The following is a 20670-nucleotide window of genomic DNA, read 5'->3' as shown; positions in this document are numbered from 1 at the left end:
GTCTAAATCTTTATAAAACCATTTAATCTTCTATTTGATTTGATACTGATATTTGATACTTATTAAAAAACGGCTGCAAAAAAAAGTATTATGACTGGAAGAACGTTCACTGAAAAAGGAAGGGACAAAATTATTACATGGGACAATTGGTTTAATATATATTTTCTCCTTATACTTCACACCTATTCATAATTTTACTTAACCAACTATTTTGGAAATGCAGTATTTGAAATCTACTGCAGTTTGAATCTTTGTGAATACCACAGCTGATAAATTAAGCAAACCTAACATCACAGAAAATGTCACAGGAAACCTTGTGTTTAAATTGCCTTCATTCCAACTTGAAGGCACTATTGCAGCAGTTAGTCAAGCTTGTTTAGACTCCTACTGAATCCTTTCTGCCAACTTCAGTTTCAAAACTTATCTGTCCCCTTAAATATCCATGCCAACATTCCCCCCAAAAAACAATCAAGCAGCAAAGGGGGGAAAAATGGACAGAAAAAGATTGAACCTATGGCTCTCTCACAAATTTAAGCCTCTGTGTGAAAATTCAAACCCAGGTACATTTTTGCAGTCTCACAAATACTCCTGATGTGCACGCACACATTGCTTACGCTACCAGCAGCTTATACAGTTAGGTGTGATTTTCATGATGCCTATCTTAATGGCGAGAAAAACTTGATCACAATAGACAAAGGCATTTATACATCTCCATGTCACATGGATGCCTATATTAGGATTTAACTCAAGATATCTGTCAAACAGCAGCCTGTTTACTTTAGATAAGTACATTCCATTAATAAACAGCTCAAAAAACTGTGTTCTGTAAAGGTAGAAAGTGAAAAGCAGAAGCTGAGACAGAAACGTTTCTGTATCAGTTGTACAGGATATTGTATAAAATTATCCATCCCATTATATTGAAATCTGAGTTCTATCACTTATCAACCTCAAATTCAGTGACTTCACACAGTAGTCCTCCCATTCACTGGGATCAAGCTTAGCATCTCTGCATGGCTACATCACTCAAGAGCTGCCAGTCAGATACATATAACACAAGTTTGCTGGAGCTTCACCAAGAGATGCTTATTCTGCAGCCCACCATTCACAGCTTTAATCTGGTCATCAAAATCATGTTCCTGCAGTTGATTCTTTACTGAAAACATATAATCTTACTGAAATTTTCACTGCAGTTTAAAAATCCATATCTATGCATAACCTCTCGCGCCTAATCAAAAATTAAATTCATGGCTCTGATTTGCACTTAGCTGCCACAGTAGAGTTTGCTTTGGTCTTTTACCCCACCACTTGCTACTAGAAAGCGTGATGAAACTTCAGGTCATTCTAGGCCTGAATGCCAAGGTGCTAAATACCAATCATTTCATTAAAAATCTGCTTTGCAGGAAGCATAGCTAAAAATGTTCCCTACAGTAGTTATACATATTTTGATGTTATCATGATTAATGAATAATCCATTCCATGCATTCCTACAAGGTACATCCGTGTATTCACACACCTCTTTCTAAAATATTTACTGAGATACTCTCCTAAGTATGCATTTAGTTGCACAATGTATAAGAACATATGAAGCTAACAGTGAACCAAAGTCAAATGCATTTGTATTCAATTTAAACATATTCTTGTCCTCAGCTGCACAAGTAGCCATAGACATAGGAGCAGCTTCCTATGACGTGAATTTGACTTTGTGTCTGAACATGGGCCTGGGGCCCCCACTCTGGGTGTCCCTGCTTGAGCCAGTGTTGGATCAGTTGGACCCAGAGGTCTCTTTTCACCTCAGCCCTCCTTCGGTTAGGTGGTGCCCTCTGCCAGTGGAGCAATACAGCTGGAGCCCATATGAGGTTCATAGCTCTGCAGCACTTCTTTAAATTATACATCTAGTACAGCCAATATATGATTGGCTCAGCCATTGCCTCTGCCTTTGAAATACATTTAAAGCAAGAAAATTCAGCGTTCTTCACAGCAGAAGGTGGCTCTGCTTGCCTCAGACCAGGTGGTGCTCTGGTGATAGGAGCAGTCTCAGGTGGCACTGCCATGAGAAGCAGCAGTCTGGCTTCAGCCCCATGCCCTGTATTTGTGTGGGCAGGAAGCTCCTTCAGCAGGGGCTTCCTGAATCCCATCCACAGCAGTATCCTCCACTTACATTGGAGCAGCAGCATAAGAGTTTGGAATCTTTTTTTTTCTTTTCTTTTTTTTAATTATTTAAAGAACAATCTTGTTAATATGTACTTTAAAACTGCATGCTAAGTTGATTGCATATGCAGTATTTGAGTGCTTATACTTGTATCAACAGCCAATATGCAGATGTACATTTTCTTTTTTTAGCATAGATGTACGTTCAACTCTTGTCAATACACTGAGAGCACTAACTGTGCCCACTGACTGAGCTCAGGAATCCAAACTAACAGACTAAGTGATGTCAGAGCCACATAGAAGTGTCTTGTGAACATTTATTAAGTTTTAGATTAAAAATAAAACTTGATAAGAAGTTTAACTTTCAACAGCAGTCAGCACACCCTAAGTGGATATGTTCTCAGTAGATGAATAAGTTAATCATGATCTGTGATCAAGAACAACTATTACTAACGACTTCAAATTTCATGTCTATATTAGACTTCATTTGTATACTTGATTTGTTTCAGGGAAATACAGCAACCAACAATAACAGAAGAAGAAAATCTAACTGTCATCTTTAAGCATCTAAGAAAACATAACTCATAAAACCTATTTGCTTTTGTTAGTCAGCTGCAAGGAGCTGTAAGAAACAAAACGTTGTGGACATAAGCTTCATATCCACAAGTACATATAAAGGAATGCAGCCTGCATCCAAATAAAACCTACATAAGAACAGCTGCATGAGTCAAATGAAAGAGACTAAAATTTATTTAGTGGCTTGTTATGGAAGCTTGTAGTAATTTGGGGAAAAAGTGCAGAACAACAGCAGAACAACCCTTCCCTCTGTTTCAGACAGTTGGAGGGTCAAGAGCCCTGATGGCTGAGATATTCCACCCCTCCCCTCCAAACCTATATTCAGGGGTGCCTCGTTTACTCTTTAGTCCATTGACACACCTTCGGCCTCCCAGTGTTACAGGCAAAACTATGTGAGCCTGCCAGGCTCCTTCAACAACAGAGATCACATTCTGGAAAAAAAATGAAGAGTTCTAAAGGGGCATATTATGACTCAATTGAAATAAATCAGAATTTTATCACCGACTACAGTGAAGCTTGTATTTTCCTCGTAGCCTACTAGAGGAAGATGTCAAACTGTTATTTCGCTCTTTTGTAGGACATAAATCACTCCACAGGCCTGTCACAACTGTGCTGGCATCCCGCAGCCCAAGGAAAACAAGGTTCTCTACTATTAAAGCTGGTTGTTCATCACCATCCATTTCATTCTCTTTGTAAAAATAAACTGAAATTAATTTGAAATTGAAATTAAAATAAAATGGTAAAAAAAACCATTTATGGTAAAGAATAATCACAACTGCTATGAAAGAATAAGTGTATATTCCATGTATTTTTAATTTTGGAATATAATCAGAGCAAGCAAGAGATACCCACTACATTTATAGAAGCAATGGATCAGAAGGCTGCAATGCACAGTCCCAAAGCAAAAAGCACCACACATTTAGAACTGGACTGAACCAGAAAAAACTTCAGGAAAAGCAACTAAAATAATTTTATTATGGAATTCTAACAGAAACTTCTAATTGGCATCTTGTATTATGGTTGCTTAATCACAACAGCCTATGCTATCAGGAATGAGAAAACAGAGCACTACAGCATCTTACACTTTGTTTGGGAACAGCGTGCAAAGTGGATGATGAATGTGAGGAGCAAGATTTGAAGAGCGAAAGCTTTATCTGCAAGCAATAATTTTTGGTTCAACTCAGGCATTCTCCCAGGCCTGTTGGAACCAATCAGGTACGAGCAAGAAAAGCAAACCAGGAATCCAGCAGGCTGACCTGACAGGTACACAGCCATCAGCTGACAGTTCTGTTCTCATCTTGCACTCCGCTCAGTCCTCACCCTCAGCCTTTCTTCGGAGCCCACCCTCAGCCCTCAGCTCAGCTTCATCTTTATAACGATGGGGCCAGACTACTGTAGTGCAGTAAGAAACTTGTTCAATTTATTAATGATGCAGATACTGATCATCAAGGCTTTTTTAACGTCCTCATCCCTCCTCCCCACCCCCATTACTAATGTAAATAAATAAAATGGTGCTCCAGTAAAATAACCAGTGATCTGACCTCATCGTGGCATCTGTTATTAAATACTGTGGTTAGACGTCTGGAGTGAAATGCCATTTTCAAAGTGGTCACCCAGCTCTGATTTACCAATTTTTGGCGGCGTTGTTTTTTCTTACAACATGGTATATTTTGCAATGCATTATTGCATTCCCTCCTTCCTTATTCAAGAATTTTACCTTACAGAGATGACAAATGAGCTGGAGGGAAGAAAAAGAAGAGAAAGAAAAAAGACAGCAACATCTTTCAATTACTACTAATGTAACCTTTTTGGCTATGCTATCATAATTGTGAAGCGTGGGCAAAGGATAAAATAAAATTCCTTGGGTTTCAAAGATAGTGATCGATGTTCTATATATATGCCGCGTGCCATACTTAAAGAATTACTTAAGAAAGGAAATACTGTAACTTCTGAGCTTTGTAAGAACATAAAGCCATTTGAAAAGGACAATCTACAGCAAAAGTTGATATTATTCAAAATTTTCCCCCTTAATATGTCCGAAAAGGCATCAGGCAAATAGAAACAACCACACAGACAGCTGCATGTTTGCAAAACCTCGGTGCAACCTTTTCAGTGAGAGCCTCTTGGCACCCACTACCTTGTGGGATCTCCCCCAGTGAAATGAAGGAACACAGCACAGCAAGGCACAACGTGGTGAGCTGAGGAAGTTGCACTGTCCTTGCAGGGCCACATTTGCTGGGGGGAAGACACAAGGTTGCCAGGCTGGCCCAAAGGCTCTGCAGGCCAAGGGCCTGCGCTCTGCCATGCCGCGTCCTGCACTTCACGTCCCCAGCAGAGCAAAGAGGACAAGCAAATAAATAGTGCTGGCTTGTTTACCTTTCTGTCTCTGTCCTCACAGCATGAAGTAAAGTAGCTTCAAACACACTCTCCATTACTCTGGAAAACACAATATTTTCCTTCCCTTTCCTATCTCAAAGTAGCATGAGTTTTTCAAAGTCCTAAATAAAATAAAATAAAACTATGGCATTTCCTGTAGGCATTTAATTAATTATTAAAAGGATCCTACACGTGATAGTCACCAGCACCACTGCAACGCCTATCCAGGAAAACATACGCTCAGGAGGCTGCCCGAGCACTGCAGCAATGACCTGTTCTTCCCAGCTTTGCGAGACAGCCCTTCGCTTAGGGAGCAAAACCGTGCAGAAGTCAGAATCAGTGCTCTGGTACACATCGTTTTATCACTTTTTGTGGTGCAGGATCACTGTTGTTGCTACACAGGGGAAGTACAATGCTGGGCTTAATGCCGTGTGCGACAAGGAAATAAAACAAACAAGCTTCAAGAACTTCCTGGGTAGGGGAGGCAGCTCACTGCCTTCCCTAACTGAGAGTAACCGCCTCACATTTACGGGGGATATCATTATTAAATTCGTCTGCACTATTAAGCGTTGCCCTCCCAAGGTTAAAAGAAAAGTAAATACTGCCAAGATAGCCAATGACATCAACACGCGCAGCCAAGAGATAAATACGAGGTCTGAAGATTAACTGAATGTCATTGTATTTGCAGGATCGCAGACTTGTAAAGAAAACGATAAAGATTAGAGAATCGAGAAAGTTATGTAACAACTGCTCATGTTTCCATGTGTTTTGTCTACTTAAGCTCGTGGTCAGAAAGAGAAAGCTCTACAGCAAAAATTTCTCAGTCTGACTTCCTCTGTACTTTTTCATGTGCATAGAAATTACTGAATGCTGAATAGTAATTACTGCAATGAAAAAGGCACTCGTGGGCTCCACCTCCTCTCGATGGTGGGAAAATACAGACGGATTTGTGTATTATTCTGGATACCATAAAACTTGCTTACAAAAATATTTCCTGCGCGCTAAGATATATTTAGCTACGTAAACCCATAAAACTGTCACATGCAATCACAAGTACACCTGTAGCCTTTAAAAGGGGCAAAACTACAGACACCGGAGAATCAATTTTACGTTATTTCCTTACATTTGCTACTTAGAAATGGTATCTTTATCTCCCTTGTTCGAGAAGAAATGAGAGTTCCTCCCGCTCCCCAGAACAACCCCCACCCCCAGCAGAACCCAGAAAGCCCCAACGCACCCAGGGCACACAGACGTGCAGGAAGAGAGCAGCAATGGCAATGAAGTCACGGCACTTCGGAAACACACCTTGTTGTCTTCCAGCCCTTGCAGCTCGAGACAGATCCCACTAGCTTTTCTGTGTCTTCAGATCAAGATGTACATAAATCCCTCATCCAGCACGCTTGCTTTTTATTAAAAACAGAAGAGAAAAAAAAAACAAAAAACAACGAAGAATTTATATATATATAAAAAAAGACAATTACCAGAAAATTTACAGCCTTAAAAATATCAGCTCTCCATTATCCCAAAGCAGTGTTATGTCTCGATGTAAACCAAAGCACATGCTGAGCGAGGACGTGCGCACACAGCAGCTTATCATCTCTGTCATCTGCTTCTAATGACAGCTGACAAACTGGCCGCGCTAATCCTTCCCTAACTGCTGATCAGAGAGATCCCCCTTTGACAATCCAGCATGGTGGAGCACTCGAAAATTCCTCCTGCTTCTGTTCTGTTGCTGCTCTAAAAAGCAGTTTCCTTTTCATTGAGATAATGCCTTTTCTGCAGTCACGTGGCACCAGGCTACATGAGCAGCGCTTTATGATAATCACAGAGCAACTCCCTCCCTCTGACCCGCGCTTCCCAGCGTACGGCTCCTGAGGAAACCCGAACCCGGAACACTTGGAATCCTTTTATATCCTCCTCCATTGACAAGCAGATTGGGCTGCTGATGCAAGGCAGGAATGCACGTGCCCTCTCTACTTCTTGCACCAAAACTAATTAACAAATACGTTTCTAGGCACCGCCTTTGTTGGGGCACACACACTGGCCATAAACACGTCATATGGGACAAAACTGAATATTAAGCTTGCTTAATACAAAATATCTGGCATGCTAGGTTTACTCTTCTCCCCTGTAACTTACTCTTTTGCCTGTAATTTGAGTTCTGCTGCAATACTCTTCTCCTAGCGACATCCTATGGCTTATCTCTTCCCAGCACTGAACTCTCATAAAAATGCAAAAAAAGTACAAACAGATATAACCTCCACAATATGACCTCCAGCCAAGCTGCTTCCTTTTTCTGTTGTTCGTGTTTTTTGTGGAGGGGGTTGTCTTTTTTTTTTTTTTTTTTTTTTTTTTTGACATAACATCATTTATCTTGCTTTAACACAATACCCTGACAAGCATCTTAAGCATTTTGCTATACCCATCTAAGTTTTTTCAGCTTCTGATTTCCCATTCCTTCTGACACAGAGCACCAGGTTTCAGGTTGGTTTGCACCAACCACTCATGAGGTTTCCTACTTGTAAAAGGCGAAGTAGCTACACAAAAGACAAAAACACATGCACAGAAATCTGACAGCTCAGACCAGCAGCCTTTCTGCTACTTCAGTACTGAGTTTTGCAAACTGTTAAAGAAAGCTCTGGATGGGGAATCTTAAAGAAATTTTCAAGCCCACAAAACAACTTTTGCAGCTTTGCACCAACTCCTTTCAGTTCCTAATAAGGGAACAGTTATTTTCTTTTCTCCTTCTACTTCCGTCATCTCCCATTATCCCACATTATTCTCCTTAAATATAAGGCTGATCATAAACTTATGCTTTTACCAAACACTGAGAAGGTTAGTGTTGGAGACTGTGGTTGTACTCGTAAGAAAACAAGGTGGATGTCATGAGGAAATAATGATTATTCTGTGCATTTTGGCTTTGCCCCTTCATCTTTTCTGTATATTTCCTTCCCTAATGACAACTCAAAGCTCCGAAGAAAGTCAGAGCTTTTTCAGGACTGACCAAACGGAAAGATGACTTTTCTGAGGGACAGGAGCTAGAAATGGAATGAGATCCCTTTCCACAGTGAAGCAAATCCTTTTTTTCTACTTTTCCTTCTTCTGTGCTTGAGATATGATTTGTGGGAAAGACCTTAGGTCCAGGAAGAAAGAAACTGATTCAATAAGGAGACTATATAATACCCTATATTCACCAAACACACAGATACTTGATTTTCAAGAAAATGAATTAATAGACACACACTAGAAGCAAAATGAGCTTTCCGAAGGACATACACAGAACACTTTGCTTGAGAAGTATAATCTAAGAAAAACATAAAAAGTGGGAGCATACTAGTCAAGATACCAGGGAAGGAAATCTACTGCTAATATTTGCAGGAAACCCAAAATAAAAATTGAAAGCCAATGCAATATGGTGAGCCCAAACATAGCAATGGCCAGATTAGGGAAGGAATCGCAAGTAAATAAAAAGGAGAGAACAGAAAAGGATTATTATAGTCATGCAGTATGAATTAAAGACTAAAAGAAGTAAAAGTACGCAGATGTTAGGAAAAAGATTGCTTAGTGAACTGAGTATAGATAAAATGAGTGGAGAATAGGGAGTATGGCATTGTGGTACGGAGACTGATTCTAGACAAAACAAGAAAGAACAAGCAAGTGAAAAATACTCCTATTAGAAAACAGCAGTCTGTGTATAAATAAGGAAACATGCAGCTGAGAATGAGGAAAGGCTCTTGGTTTTATCAACCAGTGAATAAACACTTTCAGTGGAAAACTCAGAATCTGTGTCTCCTTTTCAACAGTTTCACAGGAATTAATCCAACAAATTATTTGGGATTGAGGACATGACCTTTAAAACAAATTCTGGCACCGCAGATTTCTTCTGCAAGACGAACATTTCATATGCAGCAGCGGTTCAGCTGAAGTTTTCACTAGGAAACATATTTCATTAATACTGCGCTTTGTTTGCCCAAACACAAGTGGCTTTGCAGTGGACACAGGAAAGCTGTTCTTTCACTACAACATTCACAATTTCTATTTTAACACAGTAAAATAATTGAAACTGATAAGGAGAAAACTGATCCCATTACATGCATTTAATAAAAGTTTTCTTGAACCTGTGCTCTTTTTTCTTCCCTTCTTTCCTCTGCAGAAGAGTGAATCAAGAGCAAGAGATGAGAATGCACCACGACAGAGCCGGGGCCTGCTGCTCACCCTTTTCCCAGCACATGTGCACCTGAGGCAAGGCCTGGCAAAGCAGCCCCCAGCCATCTTAAGGCTTTTCAGTTTGTTCTCTTAGTGTCTGTGCCTCATCCCGGAGAATCCAGTCCCGCCTCCATCAGCCCTTTGATCCTCTCATGCAGCGCACAGAATGAGGTGCAGCCATTGCTGTTACAGTGACAGCAGCTGTTTGCACTGCAGAAGAGTAAGACACTTGAAAACGCACTGGAAAGGTGACAGAGCTGACTCTGGCCTTTATTCGAGTCAAGAGGCCACTGACTTTTAGGAGAGCTGACTAGCCTGTGTCAAGTGCTGTTTGTGAGAAAGGCTGGGAGGGCAAAGACCTCCACCAGCACAGAAAAGGAGAAGCGGAGATGCTGAGGCCTGACTTCCAGGAAGCACAGTGAGCATGTTACAGCTCAGAAATAAAGGCAGTGCAATGATTTTTCATGTGTTAACTTTCCATAAATGTAGAAGCAAACATACGGCTTTCAAATATCAGATCATAAAATTCCTCTGTGTGAACACTAACATAAATGTTAGGATTTTCAAGTCGGAACTGGAAACTTTTGACTCAAGACATAGAAATTTCACCACTTCAGGAACTCCTAATCCACTACTACTTGAACACTAAGTAGATTTTGCTTTTACCAGCTAAGCTAAAATAAAGAGGGTTTGAGAAATAAAATCTAGTTTTTCTGACCTTTGCACCTTCTCTTGAGAGACAACGAACACCACCAACTCCTGCTGGAATCGTATTGATTGCATTTCCACTGGGATTTTCTGCACTTGTCATTTCTGACAAGCATCTGTATTAGCAGCACTTACACCTACAGCAGCACACTGCTAAGTGCTTTCTGACTTCTGACCATATGAGAACTTTGAGAAGGCAGGAACCTCCTTCTCTCTTAATAACGCAGATAATACTATTGACTTCTCTTAGCAGTATGAAAACATTTATGCTTTCGGATTGCAGCCCTTGTAACTTTCTAACTGTGCATACAGCACCCAAAGCGTGCAAGTTTCTGCAGTATTTGGCTGGAGAACTCAAATATTGTGCCATGTGCTATAAAAAACAATTAAGTTCTGCATGGACATGTCTGTTGGCAAATATATATATATATTTTTAAATACAAGTGTGATGACTCCTATTACGTACTTTTTGAGTGAATAATGATTGTTTTTTTTTTCTTTTTTTTTTTTCTTCAAATTTTTAATTAATCTCTGCTGCGTCAACACTTTACCTTTATTTAAGAAGGCATATGAAAGACCAAAAAAAAGTCCTGGCTAGGACCTGTCTCTCCACTTCTAAACTACTGAAAGGCTGGATCCTCTGCCTTGAGTTTCTTAGCAGTGCTCTCTATGGGTTACACAGAGGGCTGCTCTCTGATGGCGTTGAGTCTCACCTCGCAGAGAGGCAAGCTCAAGACAGCAGATTGCTTCCACTGATGTCGGAAACACATGAGAGGAACTCAACACAGGAAGCTGAGCAAGCAGAGAAAACCAGAACGAGAATGGAAATACTACAGAAGAGAAGTAATAGGTTGCATTAATACAGTATGTTACATGCATAGTAACACCTACCATCCCTTCTTAGGAATAAAATTATATTATTAAGTCCAGATTTTATTGTTTTTTTTAAAGAAATGACTTAATACTAAAAATGTGGCTTTCAGTGAGTGTATTTTCAAAACACAGCTCAATATCTTTATTTCAAGAAATCAAAAGCTGCCTAATCACAGAACAAAAATACTTATGGGGAAAAGATTTCTGATAATAATAGAATCACTAAACCTGCATACCAACATAGGACAAGATTCAGCAAGTGAAATTTTAAGCTAGACAGAAGTTACGTGATAGACTAACATGTTTACTTTTAATAGTGGAACAAAATCCAACTATTTCATCCAAGGATAAGGTAGGTTTTCTTTGTTGCAGTCTCAGCTGGAGACAAATCCATCTCTAAACGACATCCTATGGCTCAATCAAGGTAGAAGATTAAGGAAGAAATCATTTGGTGAAATGTTACGGTCTCTGCTAACCAGACAGGGCAGTACAGCATTACACTCCACCTGGCCATAAAAGCAGTGCTGTGTGAACTCAGCAAGACTTGATATACTGCCTGAGGTTTTACTTGTAATAGAAAGTTGCTGTTGTGTTTAATGCAAGTGGGACCCCTACCTTTAGTTCAAGATACAGCAAATTACCATGTCTAGTGATGAATACGCGAGTCTCTGTGCCTGGACTTCTCTCCAAAGAGAAAACTGACATTTCCCGCTAAGACAAAAAAATCTTCTGTCCTGTCTCTGCTCAGTAGACTTTTTCTAGCCACCAGAGGCATGAAGACATTGCTGTGCATTTGGGCAGCCAGCTCTTGTAAGTGGCGAGAAGAAAACACAGATGGACTGTATCTCACAGAGCCCAGAATTCTGGGCTTTCATGTCCCTGTAAGAGACGTCACCAAAGAAGGGAAACTACCAGAATAACTGGCCTCACATGTGAGAAACTGGAATGCTGGGACAGCTGCTTATTGCAAATTTGAGAATAAATCATAAGCTAATTCAATGTTTCATCATTCACTCAAGCTAAACCTTACAAACATGTCAGAAAGTGCTATGTCAGTGTAAATGATGAAAAGCAAACAGTGAAGAACAGTAAACACCATGGACTGACCTCTTGTCTTAATCATTTGGAATTCAGTACACAGTAACAGTTGTATTACTAGAACAGGGCTATGTCAAATTTTGATATAAAGCCAGATTTCTAAGTACCCAGAATATCACTGGATGATAGAGAATGGTGCAGAAGAGAAACAAAAGAAATATAGCTTTTCTATTAAAAATTACTTCTCTTGGTATCAACAGAACTGTGGGAAGAGAGACACCTGTTTGACTGAACCCAAACACAAATATTCCTAAGTTATTGTCACAGATAACAGTATTTGATGAGAGAACCAAGAGCCAAAGACTGCAGCCTAATGAGTAAAACAAAAGTGAAAGGAGAACTATCAGCAGCTGGAATTCATTTCAATGGCAAACAAATAATTAATCAAATAGGGAATAAAATCAACTTGAGGACAATTTCTAAATGGCTGAGGCTGATGTGATGAAACTGAAATTTAACTGAAATGTTATGAAAATTCAAGATGTTCAACTCTTACAAATTAAGACAGTAAAAGGGGAAAAAACCCAACCTTATGCTAATATAACGGTAATTGCTGATGTAGAATATTCAGGAATATTTAAAGCCATGACAGTTATGTGTTCAGCAGATGTATGACTTCTCTCTCACAACAGTGCAGGTTTTCTACTAGTGTCAGCATTAACAAATGTGTCTAAAGAAAGATAATAATCACTTTATATGAACAAAGGACAAAATGTAGATGTGCCAGTAATTATTCACAGTAGAAATGAGACACAGAAGTCTAAGAGAGACCTAATTTTGAATAAAAATGTTACACAGTCTCAATAACTCCCAGTGTTTATAGTTGAATATTTAAGTCTATGATAAGAAAGGAAATATGTCAGGACTTGTGCCTATTGCTAACTCTAAAAGTTCAACACAGCAAACTATAAAAATAGAAATATAGCTCTCAACTTGTTTCCTCTGAGTTTTCTGTAAAATTGACTGCAGAGGATGTACATATGTATGACAGAAGGGAAAGGCTCAGAAAGAGCATACAGCTCAATCATTTTCATCTGATATATTTAGAACGTGTAGATAATACTGTAACATTCTGATAATTTCTACACACATACATCAGTGTTACACTTCACAATTCACAGAACTATTTCTTGAAATCTCACAGATGACTCTTAATAACGAGATTTCTATTTATGTTTTGAAAAATATGAGGTTCTAAAAACCTCATCTTTTCAAAGCTTCAAGTTAATAATGCAACAATAAATACTATCGTATAAACCATTTGTGTTGAATTGTCAGAGTATCCCTTTGACAAGAGACCAACCAAGAGATCCTTTCTCCCATTCAGCATCTTGTCACAGAATGGCTTGGTTTGGAGAAGATCTTAAAGATCATCTAGTTCCAATTCTCTGCTGTGGGCAGGGGTGCTGTCCACTACAGCAGGTTGCCCAGAGCTCTATCCAACCTGGCCTTGAATGCCTCCAGGGATGGGGCATCCACAGCTTTTCTGGGCAGCTTGTTCTTGGCCAGTACTACAAGGAAAATAGGTGGGATATGCAACATTTCAAGACAAAAAGGCCTCTCTTACAGAGAATATTTTGCAGTTTTAACAGCAGTATAGTGAAGGACAGAAACGATCTCTAAAATAATTGGAATGTAACGTCATTTACATGTTTCAAAAGCCATAATTTCAATCAGAAGCCAACAGATAATCAAAGAAACTGCCAGACAACTGACATGCTCTATGCTTCCACACTACCTGCTCTGGAGGAGCATGATGCCATGCAGGGCCACATCAAACATGTACAGAATAACTGCTGCCCTTACAAAGTGCTATTGAGCCTCTCTGATAGAGTCTGATCAACTGACTTGCAGAGGATGCTGCAATCCTCTAAGTCTGAAGGACTGGTTTTCTACAGATGGGAAATGTGGTTTGGGATGCTATTGTTTTGGGACGTCGACATAGATGCCACTGACTACCACACTGACAGCCAGTCAAGTTTTGGAAATGGTTTCACACTTAGCTTGGCAAAAACAAAATTCATGAATGATCATTTATTCTCTCACACAAAAGGCTAACAGGTGTGGACAGAACATAGCTTAAATGAACCAAGGCCTCCAACAGATATTAAAGGGAGTTTTAATGTCCAACTGGAGTAATTCTCTTGATGAATATGTTTGACATGCCCTTTTGAACGGCTTTTTTTTTTTTCTTTTCTTGAGATAGGCATTTTTCCCCAATGCTTTTTCATTTTTAAATCCTATAGAAGAGTGAATACAGCACACAGCCATGACTCTCCAGAAATGTAAACAAAGATATCCAAAGCAAAAGAAATATATACATGTAGATAGATAAATCAATCATCTACACCAGAACACCACCACCACCACCACAAACAAACACCACTGCTTTAGAAAGAAGCAGTAGTAGTAGAAGTAAATGGTAAACCTATGCCTCTATAAGCCAAGAGAACAGCAATTTCTGAAATCACCTTCCTGAAGACTTTGGATTCAACATAATTCTGAATATGCTAGCTATATAGAGGCTTATACTAGATGGCATTGATAAGGGCTAAATATGAGAACACTTTGACAGGAGCAAGAAGGGAGAGCCTCAAGTGGAAGCAATGAGTGATGCACTGGGAATTAAGTAACAGTGTCAATTAAAGTGCCTCAATTTTAGAAAGCCAGGCAATCTCATGATTGCAGCTCTTAGATGCGATATTTCATAATACAAGGAGGAAACACAGCAAAGAGAAGGTCAAGCTGCTTACTCCTATATAACACTGATACTAACATTTGTATTTTCAGCGAGGATTATTGAGAAGAATAGGGGAAAGATGAGGAAGTGCTAAAGTACCCATTTTTATGCTTTAGGCATTTAGAAAGCTTCCATGACATAGGATCCCTGCCATCTTCAATATATTGCACTCGCTTAATATCTCTCTATATAAATACATACAGATTAATTACACTTACTAATGTATATCCTGCAGCATCTCAGCCACTCTCAGAGCCAGAGCAGTTGGCAGATAAGTAAATCAAACCAGCAAAGTCCTCAAGCTCTACAAGCTCTACAGCTGAGAAGAATGCTAGATGGAAGTATCAAAAAAATGCAAACAACAACCAAAACGATGCCTAAAGCACAACAGAAGAGGGACTACATGGAAGAGAATACAAAGGGAAATATTTCAGAGCAGATGACTGCTGTTAATCAGTTTACCATAGTCTAAAAGTATATTCTTCTAAACTTGCTATATTAAGGCATGTAAAAGTAATTTCACTTTAATTATTTTTTTCCCCCTCAAAAATCCCCTACTTGGCATAGCACTGTTACCCTTCTCCATCACAATTTTTGTTCTAGCAACATCTTCCAACAGTTTTTTGGACTGGATGTGATTTCAGGTGTAAAGCCACACTTCATTGAGTAGTGCAGTAGAGAATACCAGGAATCTGTTATTGCTAGGGGAGGTCTAAAGTTTGTGCAAGAGCCCTCTTGCCTCTATTGTTAGTATTAGAAAGCCTGGTCCTTTCCCAAATAGTTAAAGGCTTATTTGGATTTAGTTGGATATCATTCTGAGCTAATATTTGGACTTGGATTAAAGGCCAAGCACTTTAAATTTATGCTAATGTCATGGATCTCTGTGTTAGATAACTTACAAGTGTGCTCTGCCTAAGACCATTCCTTAAACTCATCCACAAACCAAAACCGATACACAGAGAAACTCAATTAGAAAGCAGCACATATCAGCAGGAACATGTACAATAGCGTCCTTCAAAACCTTGCTGGTTGCCTACTGATTTCCAAGAAGAGTTGAAGCTGTTCACACAAGTGCAAAGTCCCTTGGAACACACTCATTTTTGCTTTCATTATGTAATATGTGTGTGTGGATGTGTAGATCTGTGAGCATATTAAAAATATAAGATCTTGATTAACATATACCTAAATGAATAGAATATAAATAGTAATCAATGACTGCAGCATTTTTCCCCTTCCCCATTTTGATGATAAGTATGACCTACAACGAACCTTAGGAATCATACTAAAAATATCAGTTTATTTCAAATATTGAATGGATAATGGCTACTAGTATTAGCAATCAGTTGAAAGGAAGTGATCCTTCACCTTGTGGTAAGCCTACCATGGTTTTGAACTCATGAAATTCAAAATCCAGTATTCCCCTGAACTTTGACTACTTTTCTGATCTCATTTTGTTTGTTCTTTAGTTTCTGAAGTGTTTATTATTTTGAGAACTGCATTTGCACTTATCAGAGTAAGCTGGGCACTCCCGCTTGAAAGCAATTCCTTGGAGATACTGAAGTTTCAATACTATCACATGCACACAAAGATTATATTAGATTCCATATAACAAATACTTTTTCTCTAAGTGGAGTTCTGAAGGTATGACTTCTATTCTCGGGGGAAAAAAGAACAGACAGGATTTCTACAACCCTACAGTCTGCATGCTGTGCATGTCATGTAGCAATAAATAATTCATATTTTGACCTTATGGGATACTTTTTACCCACGGATTTCAAAGAGCTTTCGCAAAGGTGGATATATGTTTTATTATCTCTAGTTTATAGATCGCAGGATGAACAAAGAAATGAAATGACCTACTCAAGGTCATTCTGTGAGCCAGGTGTACGTAGGTAGGTAACACCAGGCACGCTGCCTTTTTACTCAGGTTGCAGCCTACAGCAACGCTATGAAAACAGCCAGATACTACAAAACAATGCCCGTGAGAATGCACGGTGGATGTTAGCTCTTTGACAAATTTATTAGTCTAAACACACCCAAGAGGAAAAACAAGAAAGGACTGGCTCTAGGAAATGGTACCGGGAAACAGCACTACCTCCATCAGCAAAGCTATCAGCATCTCCTCAACCGGGAAACACAAATTTGTCTTCCATAGTGCAAATTTCTTGGAGACCACATCAGAGACCAGACTGCACTTGAAGAAAGTAGTTGTGGTCTACTTAATACATGAATGATACCGATAGGTATTTCAGCAGATTATTTTTCTGATACAGATTTCATCACGCTTTGTGAACCGTTCAACCTGAAAATAATTTGCTTCAGAAATATTGATTCTACCCAGAAAAAACTACCAGAAGAAGGTATACTGCAAGGACCAAAGTTATGTAAGACAGAATTGAGGCCGACCAGATATTCTAAGAAATCAATTTTCGTGACCTAAGAAAGCAGTCTTTTTCCTAATGTTAATATTAATGTGAAGAAAAAGAAATTTAAACCAGAAATAAACATGCAAGAAATGCTCTGTAGAAAAACTGTTTAACTGCAACCCCCAAACTAATCCCTACATCTGGGAATATTTATAAGACTGTACCACTGTGGGAAGAAAAGACAGTTTAGTTTATTTATTAGTTAACATCGCAGTTGTAATGGCTTGGATTAAACATTTAATCTTGCAATTCTCTGAACTGTCTTACCTAATGTTAAGTCCAAGGCTCTACTCATGTCCTTAACTGCAAAGATTACGTGCAAATGCTTTGTTGGCACTGGATCAGACCACTCCTGATTTTTCAGGGTGGAGCCTTGATGTTGTATCAGACTGCCGAGGACTTAAGAGTATACAACAGGCACAAATTAATCTGTTGTGCTGCCCTCTGAAGTGCAGGAGCAGCAGGACCCAAGGTCCATATGCATTAGCCAAGGGAGATAACAAAAGTGAGGTTGTGTCTTTGTTTTCCTTTGGTTTGTTTCTTTTTCTTTCCCAGAAGAAAGAACATACAATGATCTGCCACAAAGGACAACTTAAGTCTGCTGAAATAGCACGATATTTAAGCAAGCCAAAGATTCATATTTTACAGGCAAAAAAATATTGCCACTATTATTACCACTAACATATAACAGTGCAAAATAAAACACAATTCCATAAAAGCACTAGATTCAACTAACACAGCACAAGAATGCCCTCTTCACAAAAAACAAAACAAAACAAAACCCTAAGTTTTTAAAAAGGGAAAAAGAAAAAAAAAAAAAAAAGGGGGGGGGGGGGGGGGGGGAAGGAAGAAAACAAATCTCAAACCACACACACTCCTTCCTTTGCATGTGCTAAAATGAGGTAAACCCAAAACGTGGCAACTGCAAACCAAAGAATCATTTTGAAACAAAAAAAAGTAGTTCTTGCTTGTGCTATAAGAACAAAATGAACTTAAAAGATATACTCCGTGCAGTAAGAGAAGACAAGATTTGCCAGCATTTTCCTGGCATTAATTAAAGAAAAATGATTTTAAATCCCTCTCTTTTTTTCCTAGACTCTCCCAGCTGAACTGGGTACCAAAACAGAAAGTAGGCAGGGAGGTAGCTGCTATTTTCTGACCAAGTCGTCCACAACAAAGCAACCTGATGATATTTTGGAGAATTTTTTAAGCCTCCAAAACAAGGTTCTTCTGAAGACTGAGTGATATATGTTCCTCTGTGCAAATGGAGTCCTGCAGACAGTAAAATGAAACATGCATATGTCATCAAAAATTCCTGTGTGGGTTTTTACGAGAAGCTGTTAAAAGTCTTGGTATTTACACCTGGCTGCAAAAAAAATAGCCAAATATAATGAGCAGGTGAGTAATACTTCTCAGCAGAGTTTGGTCTTTGATTCCCATTCAGCTGAAGTGTAAGCAGGGATATCAGCATCAAGGAGAGCTGCATGCAGCTCCTGCGCAAGAGGGCCGCCGTGCCAGGCATGTTTCACCACAGTTCTCCCCATATCTCTCTATATGTAAGCTCCTTACCTTTTTTCCCGCCCCTCACTACTACTCTCACCACCTGTGCTTAAGTAGATACTATGTAAATTATTATAATCTTATTAGCTTTAAGTGGTCACGTCTGCAAACATGGGCACTGCCTCTGCTTTCGCCAATCAGCTTTCACTAATCTGCACACTAATATTGCTCTGGCTGTGCTTGGGATTGACTGTCACGAGGTCAAAACAGTTACCTGAGCTGACACAGACCCCAAAAAGCACACTCTTCTGCTGAAGACTAGCATCAAGCTAATTCCCGCTTACATAGAAAATGAGGGTCAAATGATCCTTTTTTCATTTTCAAGATGTTTGCTGCATCTCAAGCATAGTCCAAAACCGATGTCCAGCTTGCAAGAGCAGCTGGTTGAAGAGAAAACTCTCATCAGATCCCTTACCCCAGGACAAGGATCTTCTGCATTCCTACCCAGTTTACAATTGAAGAGTACAAAATTCAGCAGCTTCACTCTCGTAGTGAGTATTTCACCTTAATTTTGGTGCTTTCTGTGAAAAGAGGTTTAACCCTGCACCTTGTCTATTTACTATTCCCTAGTAAATTAAATCTACCAGGAATAAAAGTTCTTTTAACTAGATTTAAATGGCAAATTACTACTTTTATTGTGAAGTTCCACTGCCAATGTTTAGCTCAGCTTGCAGCAGATAAACAACATCTATATGCTAATTTATTTGTAATGATTTTCCAATGGTTTAATGACAGCTAAAAAACCTCTCAATATCTAGAATGTTCGTGTGACGATATTTCACTTGTAGTGACCTAAATATTACCAGTACAGCAGTAATGGTGCCCTCTTGCAACACGATTTTGACACGTGAATTAGAGTAGGAAAGCACTGACCCAGTTAAGTTATGCTTCCATACAGGACAATAAGGAAAGAATGGCACCAGGCCGGGAAAGTTATCCTTTGGGAGCAGAAGAGGAGGAGAGTTAAGAGACAAGCACACAATGGTTATTGTATCTGTATGCAAGGTGATAGCTATTGTCTGTTGCTTTTTCAGAGTGAGAATAAAGGAAAACTAAATTAGGTATTTAGATAACACTGAAAGGAAACTATGCTAACATGGTGCGCAGGAGTTTCACCTACTTACCAAAGGTAGATAAGAACTTTTGTTCAATTTACAATGGAAACCTTCCTAGGCTGCTTTAAGTGATATTGAAAGTGTCATTTTAACTATTTTATTTCCAGAAATTATTATAGAAAGAAAAAGAGAAAAATGCAGGTGCTATGAAGTACATATAATTTGTTAAATATTTAACTCTCAGAAAGGACAACGTTTTATAGAATTATACAGCATATTCATTTAGTAGATATTAGATATTGTTGGAGATGCTTCAGTTCCTGCTATATGCAACTAGGTAGCCTATTATTCATAAAGTAGAGCATGTATGCTTGTCCTTCACTAGATTTCTACTTTAATCAGTGAAACTATGGAGATAATTCCATCATATTTCAATAAAATTTCAATAACGACATTTTGGGACCTTTCTTTTCGTACTTAAAAAAGATCATGAAAGAACACAAGTTGCTAAAATAACTTCCCTTCTCAAATACGCAATCCATCCTATTAATTAACTTTCCCTTCCACTCCATACGTTAAAGAACATTCTTTCCCTACAGAGCTGGCTTTCTATTCTACACCCCCAAAGTAAGACAAATTCAGAGATCACAGAATCACAGAAATGTAGGGATTGGAAGGGACCTCCAGAGATCATCGAGTCCAACCCCCCTGCCAAAGCAGGTTCCCTACAGCAGGTCGCACAGGTAGGCATCCAGGCAGGTCTTGAACATCTCCAGAGAAGGAGACTCCACCACCTCCCTGGGCAGATGGCGCTTATAAGGTAGAAATGTGGCAGCAACAGTTGCTATTTTCAGGTGGAATAGCTGCCACATGAACAGGAAATCCATGCAAGTCATGGCCACAA

At 39.1% G+C, this 20670-nt stretch overlaps 1 protein-coding gene across 8 annotated transcripts in view; it reads right to left on the bottom strand.

Annotated features, from left to right (window-relative positions):
* NCOA2 (nuclear receptor coactivator 2) overlaps window positions 1–20670 on the bottom strand; it is a 188757-nt gene that overhangs the window by 87563 nt on the left and 80524 nt on the right. For 4 of the 8 annotated variants that reach the window (XM_048938909.1, XM_048938906.1, XM_048938913.1 and 1 more), the window contains exon 4: window positions 6406–6503. The exons of 3 other annotated variants lie outside the window; for them this stretch is intronic. The gene's annotated coding sequence lies outside the window, so the exon portion shown is untranslated. Of the gene's footprint in view, window positions 1–6337; window positions 6504–20670 lie in introns of all 8 variants that reach the window. One more of the 8 variants, XM_048938907.1, reaches the window with a different exon arrangement.

The sequence above is a fragment of the Lagopus muta genome, chromosome 3 (assembly GCF_023343835.1).
Source record: "Lagopus muta isolate bLagMut1 chromosome 3, bLagMut1 primary, whole genome shotgun sequence".
Lineage (NCBI taxonomy): Eukaryota > Metazoa > Chordata > Aves > Galliformes > Phasianidae > Lagopus > Lagopus muta.
The sequence above is the reverse complement of the archived record's forward strand: the minus strand, read 5'-3'. Positions and strand labels throughout refer to the sequence as shown.